Source organism: Nelumbo lutea, chromosome 1, assembly GCF_056320005.1.
Source record: "Nelumbo lutea isolate HS-2025 chromosome 1, American lotus-T2T, whole genome shotgun sequence".
Lineage (NCBI taxonomy): Eukaryota > Viridiplantae > Streptophyta > Magnoliopsida > Proteales > Nelumbonaceae > Nelumbo > Nelumbo lutea.
Window position 1 is genome coordinate 47345107 of NC_142684.1, and position 8551 is coordinate 47353657.

Consider the following 8551-nt stretch of genomic DNA (forward strand, 5'->3'; position numbering starts at 1 on the left):
ATAATGGTATAATACATGGAAGGAAACTCTGACAATCAGAGGGAACCACCAGGATTTGCATTATGCTAGCAATTTCCTAAGTTGTTTGGTTATATGTGTACACTTACACATAATTATAAGCCTTGATCAAGATATTTTTTTTCATGATTTCTCTCTATGTCTACTATTTGGGCAAGTGAGAGATTATTGGAAAATGTCCATACCAGTATGACCCAGATTATGGTCCATCATAGTGAACAGGATCCAAATAGCTCCAAGTGTGTGGTAGGACTTGAACACTTCCCATATTAGCTCCAAAATTTTGGGGATTTGACAAATTAAAATTTAAAATTTGAATAGGCTCATTTATTTGGAAATAATGGAGCTATTAATTGAGAAAGAATCAAGGGATTTATATGCCAACTCTTTAGGTAAGTTCTTTGATAGGGGAGCTTGCCTAAAAGAAATAATATGAGAGAGGACCCCTCTCCCCTGGTCATGTGATGCATTCTCTTTATTACCTAACCTCCTGTTCTTGAGAGTGGTTTCCTATTAGCATTATTTTAGAGAAAAGAAATAAGAGAGTCATTGTGACTCAAGGTTAAATACTAAGTCCATGTAGTCACCAAGTATCTGTCTTGGAGGTAGAAGATCTTGCATTCTAGTGCCAAATACTTGTATTGCTTCAACCAAGGAAAGTACGTGGACGTGATTGTGCTCTATTCCAAGGACTTAAGGCTAGTATGAGAAGGAATTCGACTTCTACAAATCAAAATAGTGGTTATGGAGATTAGAGGTATAACGTTTATTTTATTTAATCATTTGGCCAAAGCAATGATTAGTCTTCTAGATCTGATCAAATCAAATATGTTTTTCATTATATTTTGTTTTATTGCTCCATGCTTTTGTTGATATTATTGTTTGAATACTAGTGACTGCATGGGTGAGTTTCAGTTTTCTTCATAAAAAAACATAGCAAAAAGATGGAGATTCAGTCATTCACAAGTCTGGTTCGAATTAGGTGTGAGTGCCAGAAAATGGGTCACTTGGACTGACTTGGAGTCATCACCCATCATTTGAACGAAATGGAGGTGATGGGACTTTTGATGATGATTTGGAGTCATCACCCAAGGCACCAGCTAAACCAATCTGGGTAAGACTTAGGTGGAAGAGGGAGGGGATTAGGTACCCCTCTCCCAGGTCCAATAGGCAGGGTCCACATGGGTTCCAAATGAACATTCACCAACATATGCAAGATAATAGATACTAACCCACACAATAGATCTGTTAAACAACCAAAAGCAAGCGGGAGAGGGGACAACATGATTCATATGATCAAGAATATTATAAGCAAAATAATTCTAATGAAAAAAGTAATATATGAGAATTTGATTTTTTAGTACTACCATTGCATTGAATACAAAAGATGACAAATCATGTATCTATCAAAAACAAATCAAATCTGAAACTCACCAAATGGATTTGAACCCACCAAACCATTAGACTGCATAAAAGCTTTACAAGAATCACCTTATTTACTTTACTGTAGAAGGGTATCAAAGATCAAGCCAAAACAAGATGAAATGGATAATAATAAAAATAAAGACAAGAGACACCATGTTGATCCTATTGTATGCAATAATATAAGAAAAGAGCATTGTTGCTAATGGAATAATAAACTACAATGCAAACTAAAAGGTAAGAAATATTCATAGATCTAAGATGGGGACCTAGTTATTAATCAAGGTGTGGTAATAAACTACAAAAGAAAACAACTGAATTATCCAAATAAAAGAGGGAGCTTGAAAACAATAGAAACCCAGGTAGAGGTCAATCTCATCAACAACTATTAGCTAACATGCCAACTATAAAATGAAACTGAAAGAAGGATAACAGGTATAGTATGAACAAATTATTCAACTAAACTTATTATTATATAAACCATGAGATATAATAGATAAAACAGCCTGGAGAACTTGAATTTGGGCCCACCGAATCGGGCAAGTTTAATGGACGTTATTCCATAGATGCCATAGTTAAAAACAAATTTACTCGTAAGACTTGCTGATAGCCCATCACAACTCTAGCACAAGATGATCATTAATGACAATATAGGATTTTAACAATGATTTGGGTTACATTAAATAACTATTATTTATACATGATAATGGCTTAATCACCTATCAAGAACTCAAAACAATAAATTAATTACCACTTAGTGCAACCCCGAAGCTGGAATCCATCAATTTTCAATTTAAAGAACCAATTATTTGATGATAAAAAAACAACAAAATCGATAAGCAACAATACAAAACCTAAAACAACCCTTACCAATTAATTTTGACAACTATTTATTAAGCTGAACAAGAAGTACCATAAGAAAAGAGAATGTGAGTTTGTACTTGTAGATGTAGTCCTCAAATCAAATCAAAGAATGATGCCACATATATGAGTGAGATTCATTAGGAAGAACCAATTAGAATTTAGAACTCCAAAATTGGATGGAAGAACTCAACCATCGCATAGTGCACAATATCAGGATACTATGTTATCTAAGACATCACATGAAGAATTGACAGTCCATGGAATCTATACTTTGATGCTTCAGATTTGTGATTCAAATAGAAAGTAAGAATGACCAAGTGATTGTTGTGAGAGAAGAGGTAAAACTTGAGTCAGAATGGGAACAAATACTTAACATTGATAAAGGACTCCAAGTAACTATTCAGTTCAATTACACCAAGTCGGGAATAAGGGGAAGCTGGTGGGATGTTAAGCCGTCCTTAGTGAGCACAACAGAGGCCAACAACAATCCTATGGATAATGTGCTTGATATCTTTTGATGATCATTGCAATCTCAAATTCTTATTCAGTTCTAATTCTGGGAGAGAACTGGAAACAAAGAACTACCTGGTAATTGAGGCTGAGGAGAAAGGAGGGAGAAAAATGATGGGATGCGGTGATTGGCAATATGGTGTCAAATGGAGAAGAGAAGGAGAGAGATTGACAAAGGGGAGGAGAGAGAAAACAGACCACCACTATTGCGAGTTGTAGCAGTGATCGGGAAAGGATGGAGGTGACAGAACCGAGAAGAAGAAGAGAAAGAAAAAGAAGCAAGAGAAGGAGATAAAGAAAGAAAGGAAGAGAGAAAGAAAGAGAAAACGATATGAGAGAAGATACCAGAGGGAGAAACTTGTCATCGACACCCTATTTTCATCACAAGGTTGAAGACAATGAACAGTTCTTCTCTATGGATTATCTTCTCTCGTTCCTTCATCTCCATATAGAGCAATGGCAAGCGATGATTCTCTCTCTCTCTCTCTCTCTTTCTCTCTCTCTCTCTCTCTCTCTCTCTCTCTCTCTCTCTCTCTCTGTATGCGTGTCTCCCGCTTCACCCAAATCATGCATCGGACCCCCTTCCCACTGCTACAATTTGTTAGTGAGGGAGGTGGTTGAAACTGCTTCCACCTGTATCCTCCATTATTCTCACCATATCATTTTTATTCTCACCCTCCTCAAACTGATTGCACTCTTTATCTTTTCGATCTTCAACCAAACATAAGTCTCTCTCTCTCTATCCTCTATGTTCTCTTGCCAATTGAGTAGAGTTTGTAGTAGCAGCGACATCTTAGTTTTTGTCTTGTTCTTGGTTTTGAAGTAGTCTGTGCCCGGAGCATCATCTTACTTCTATCAACCCTTTGATTATATTACACAATCGCCATCTCTGTTTGAAGGCAAGCAAGTTAATGGAGATATTGTAGATACTGTATATATTTAGAAAGATATTATTTAGGAAGTTGCTAATATTGTGGATAGAGTTTTAGGAAGTTGCTAATTTCTAGAGTTGTTAATTTGATCATGATGTAATCGTATATATATGGGGCGATTGCCTCCATTGAAAGACAAGACAGAATAGCCATTCCTTTGAATTTCGATCCATACAATTCTTTATGGTATCAGAGCCATACTTACACTATGGCTGATTTGAAATCTCCTTATTACCTTGGTTTGCAAGACAACCCCGGCTTGGTCGTGACCCCTATCGTCTTGAAAGGGGATAACTATGATGAATGGGCCAAAGCTGTGAAAAACGCGTTCCGAGGAAAGAAGAAATTAGCTTTCCTTGAAGGAAATGTGACGAAACCTGGTGATGATGCCGGCAAATTGGAAGATTGGTATAGTGTGAATTCCATGTTGGTAGCATGGATATTCAATACCATAGAACCAGGGCTCCGGTCTACGATCTCCTATATGGAGACAGCAAAGGAACTGTGGGAAGATCTTCGGGAATGGTTCGCATCGGGAATGATCTGCGGATTCACCAATTGAAGAGTGACTTGGCCAATTGCAAACAGGAAGGTATGATTGTATCCGCATATTATGGGAAGATGAAGACCATGTGGGAGGAGTTGGCTGGGTATGTGAAGAACCCACAACGCACGTGTGGTGGATGCAAGTGTGGAGTGGCGACCGAGCTGACGTTGGAGCGGGAAAAGGAGAAAATTCATCAATTCCTCATGGGTCTTGACAGTGCAGTTTATGGTACTGTTAGATCAAACATTTTGAGTACAGAACCTTTACCTTCTTTAAACCGAATATATGCAATAATTGTTCAAGAAGAACGACACAAAATGGTGGCTTGAGCACGTGAAGAACGAGCAGAGGTTGTAGGATTTGCTGTGCAAACTGGAAAGAGAACCAAATCTCAGAACAATGATGAGAAGACGTGCTCTCATTGTGGGAAAACTGGACATGAGGTACTCGAATGCTTCCAGCTTGTAGGCTACCTAGATTGGTGGTTTGCAGGCAAAAGGTCACCCTGGTGGTCATGGAGGACGAGGAGGTCGAGGCACGGGAACCGGAAAAGGTCGAAGAGGATCTGGTTCAACGATGGCCAATGCTGTCCAGACACCAGGAAACTGCGGCACCAGCACCACTGCTACGGTTGTACGGACCAGCGATAAAGCTGGCTTTCCCGGACTTAATGATGAACAATGGGCAACATTAATGGCAATGATCAATTCACACAAGGAATCCACTTCAGAAAAATTGACAGGTAAGAAAATGTGGTTGATTGATTCAAGGTGTTTTCATAATATGACCGGGAATTTGGAGCTATTGAAGAATGTGCATGAAATCGCTCCTTGCATCGTTGGACTCCCTAATGGAAAGAATATGATGGCGTTGCAAGAAGGAGAAGTACAACTTGGGAAAGGATTGAATTTAAAACATGTTTTATATGTTCCCAACTTGAATTGCAATTTGATATCTATGTCTCAATTTATTAATGAATTAAAATGTACAGTCACTTTTTCTGACAATTTATGTGTAATGCAGGACCCCACTTCGAAGGCAGTGATTGGTGTGGGTGAGAAGCATGATGGCGTCTATCTTTGGCGCTGTGTGGCAAGGACAAGTGCATGTAGGTTGGAAAAGGTGGACTCATATGAGCTGTGGCACAAGCGAACGGGACATCCCTCAAAACAAGTTGTTAGTTTACTTCCTACTATTAAAAATAAACTTGCTAGTCAAGAAACATCCAGTGAGTTGTGTGATATTTGTTTAAGAGCTAAACAAACTCGTGATGTGTTTCCTCTAAGTTCTAATAAAGCTTCTGCACCTTTTGCCTTAATTCACTGTGATGTTTGGGGACCATATCGTACTCCTGCTTCATGTGGTGCTATATATTTCCTGACAATCGTTGATGATTACTCACGGGCAATGTAGATTTATTTAATGGCAGAAAAGAGTGAAGTTGATGCTAAAATTGTGAAATTTTGTGCCATGGTAATGACCCAATTCGACAATAAGGTTAGGGTGATAAGAAGTGATAATGGGTCGGAATTTGTAGCCTTGAGTAATTATTGTAATATTCATGGCATCATTCAACAAACATCTTGTGTAGGGACACCTCAGCAAAATGGCAGGGTGGAACGCAAGCATCGACACATTCTGAATGTTGCACGTGCTTTGCGTTTTCAGGCAAACTTACATATTAGTTTTTGGGGTGAATGTGTGTTGATTGTCGGGTACCTAATTAACTGTACTCCAAGTTCTTTACTTGATGGAAATAGTCCATGTGAATTGCTATTTGAGAAGGAACCAATTTACAAACATATTCGTGTTTTGGGGTGTTTATTTCATGCTCATTATCAGGGGCATGACAAAGACAAGTTTGGTTCTCGAAGTCGAAGGTGCATATTTGTTGGGTACCCTTTCGGTAAGAAAGGATGGAGACTCTATGACTTAGATACAAATGAGTTCTTTGTATCTCGTGATGTTGTATTTTTTGAACATATATTTCCTTATAAAGCTGCTATTTCCGAATCCCTTAACCCTAGTGTGGCCGAGCAACCATCTGTTTGTAATAATGATGCACAATTCTTTGATAATCATGAGGTGAACAATGCAGAAAATTCGAATGATGAATCAACTCCTGAAGAAGATGTGACTCCGGAAGCAAGGGGGAGTGGTGAAGATCTTAATGAATAGAGAGAGGACAACGTGAACTTGGAAAGCAACGGTGAAGGAGAAAACCTTGGCTGAGGATGTAGGGAAAGGCGTCCTCCTAAGAAGCTGAAGGACTATATATGCCACACAGCACAACACATTAACGACCCCCTCACAGATCATGCCACATCATACCACTCCTCAGGTGAATCCTATCCTATTACACGTTACGTGACTTGCACTAACTTTTCTTTGAGACTGAGATAGTTTATGGCAGCTATAACTACAGGGAAAGATCCCACATATTTTTCAGAAGCAATCCGTGAGTCACATTGGAGACAAGTCATGAAGGAAGAAATTGAATCTCTTGAGCGCAATGGGACCTGGACCCTTGAACCGTTGCCCCCCGGGAAGCGAGCCATCGGGTGCAAATGGGTATACAAGACCAAGTATAATTCAGATGGAACGATCGAAAGACACAAGGCAAGATTGGTGATTTTAGGGAACAACCAAAAGGCTGGGATAGACTATAATAAGACTTTCGCACCAATGGTAAAAATGGTGATTGTTCGGTTGTTCTTGGCTGTAGCAGCGGCACGAAAGTGGGAGCTTCATCAGATAGACGTGCATAATGCCTTTTTGCATGGTGACCTGGCAGAAGAGGTGTATATGCGATTGCCACCCGGTTTTTCATCTACACATTCAAGGAAAGTATGTCATTTGCGCAAATCTCTATACGGATTGCGACAGGCACCCAGAAACTGGTTTGCCAAATTAGGTATGGCGTTAAAGATGTATAGTTTTACTCAATCACATTCAGACTATTCTTTATTCACTTACCATAAAAATGGAGCTACACTATGTGTTTTGGTGTATGTGGATGAAGGATCTTGGAACACTAGATTAGCTAAGTCGGTGTTTTCACATGAAGGATCTTGGACACTAAAGTATTTTCTTGGCATTGAAGTCGTCAGAGGAGATGAGGGCATCTATCTCTACTAACGAAAATATGCATTAAATATTATTTTTGAAACAGGACTGTTGGGGGCTAAACCGACCCATCTGCCAATGGAACAAAATCATCGACTCGCACTGGCCGACGAGAAGTTCCTGGATGACCCAGAAAAATATAGACGTCTGGTAGGGAGATTAATTTATCTTACTATAACACGGCCTGAGTTTTGTTATTTTGTGCATATATTGGCTCAATTTATGCAACAACCATGACAAGAACATTGGGATGCAGCTCTACGGGTGGTCTGACACTTAAAAGGAAATCCAGGACGGGGAATCATGTTAAGCGTCAACAGTGATCTCAGATTATATGCTTATTGTGACTCCGATTGGGCCAGTTGTCCTTTGACACGACGCTCTTTGACTGTGTATTTTGTAATGCTTGGACGGTTTCCTGTTTCCTAGAAAACCAAGAAACAACATACAGTCTCACGATCATCTACAAAAGCAGAGTACAGGTCTCTGGCTGCTGCGACGTGTGAATTGAAATGGTTGAAGAGTGTCCTTTGTGATCTTGGGGTGGAACATCCCAGACCTATGAGATTGCATTGTGATAGTCGTGCCGCTATGTATATTGCCGTTAATCCGGTGTTTCATGAGCACACCAAACATATAGAGGTTGATTGTCACTTTGTTCGTGATGCCTTGCATGCCCAGACTATTGAGACTGCTCATGTACGGACTTATAATCAGTTGGCAGATATTTTGACCAAGGCACTTGGGCCACGATAGTTCAATTTTCTTCTTCGCAAGTTGGGCATACGTGACCTACATGCTCTAACTTGAGGGGGAGTAATGGAGATATTGTAGATACTGTATATATTTAGAAAGATATTATTTAGGAAGTTGCTAATATTGTATTTAGGAAGTTGCTAATATTGTGGATAGAGTTTTAGGACGTTATGATTTTAGGAAGTTGCTAATTTCTAGAGTTGCTAATTTGATCATGATGTAATTGTATATATGGGGCGATTGCCTCCATTGAAAGACAAGACAGAATAGCCATTCCTTTGAATTTCGATCCATACAATTCTTTATAAGTCGTTACCGAAATCGACCGAAACCCTCCTATTCCATCAGTTGAGTGCAAGCTGACACCCACTCAGTC

At 39.3% G+C, this 8551-nt stretch overlaps 2 long non-coding RNA genes across 2 annotated transcripts; both read left to right on the forward strand.

The window, feature by feature from the left end:
- Nucleotides 1-348: 348 nt before the first annotated feature.
- LOC148874541 (uncharacterized) lies at nt 349-5611 on the forward strand. The gene is made up of 2 exons (XR_016113372.1): nt 349-775; nt 5317-5611. It is a non-coding gene; the product is annotated as an uncharacterized LOC148874541 (long non-coding RNA).
- Nucleotides 5612-6391: 780 nt separating this feature from the next.
- On the forward strand, nt 6392-7297 carry LOC148874542 (uncharacterized). Its single transcript, XR_016113375.1, has 2 exons — nt 6392-6634; nt 6707-7297. It is a non-coding gene; the product is annotated as an uncharacterized LOC148874542 (long non-coding RNA).
- Nucleotides 7298-8551: the final 1254 nt, after the last annotated feature.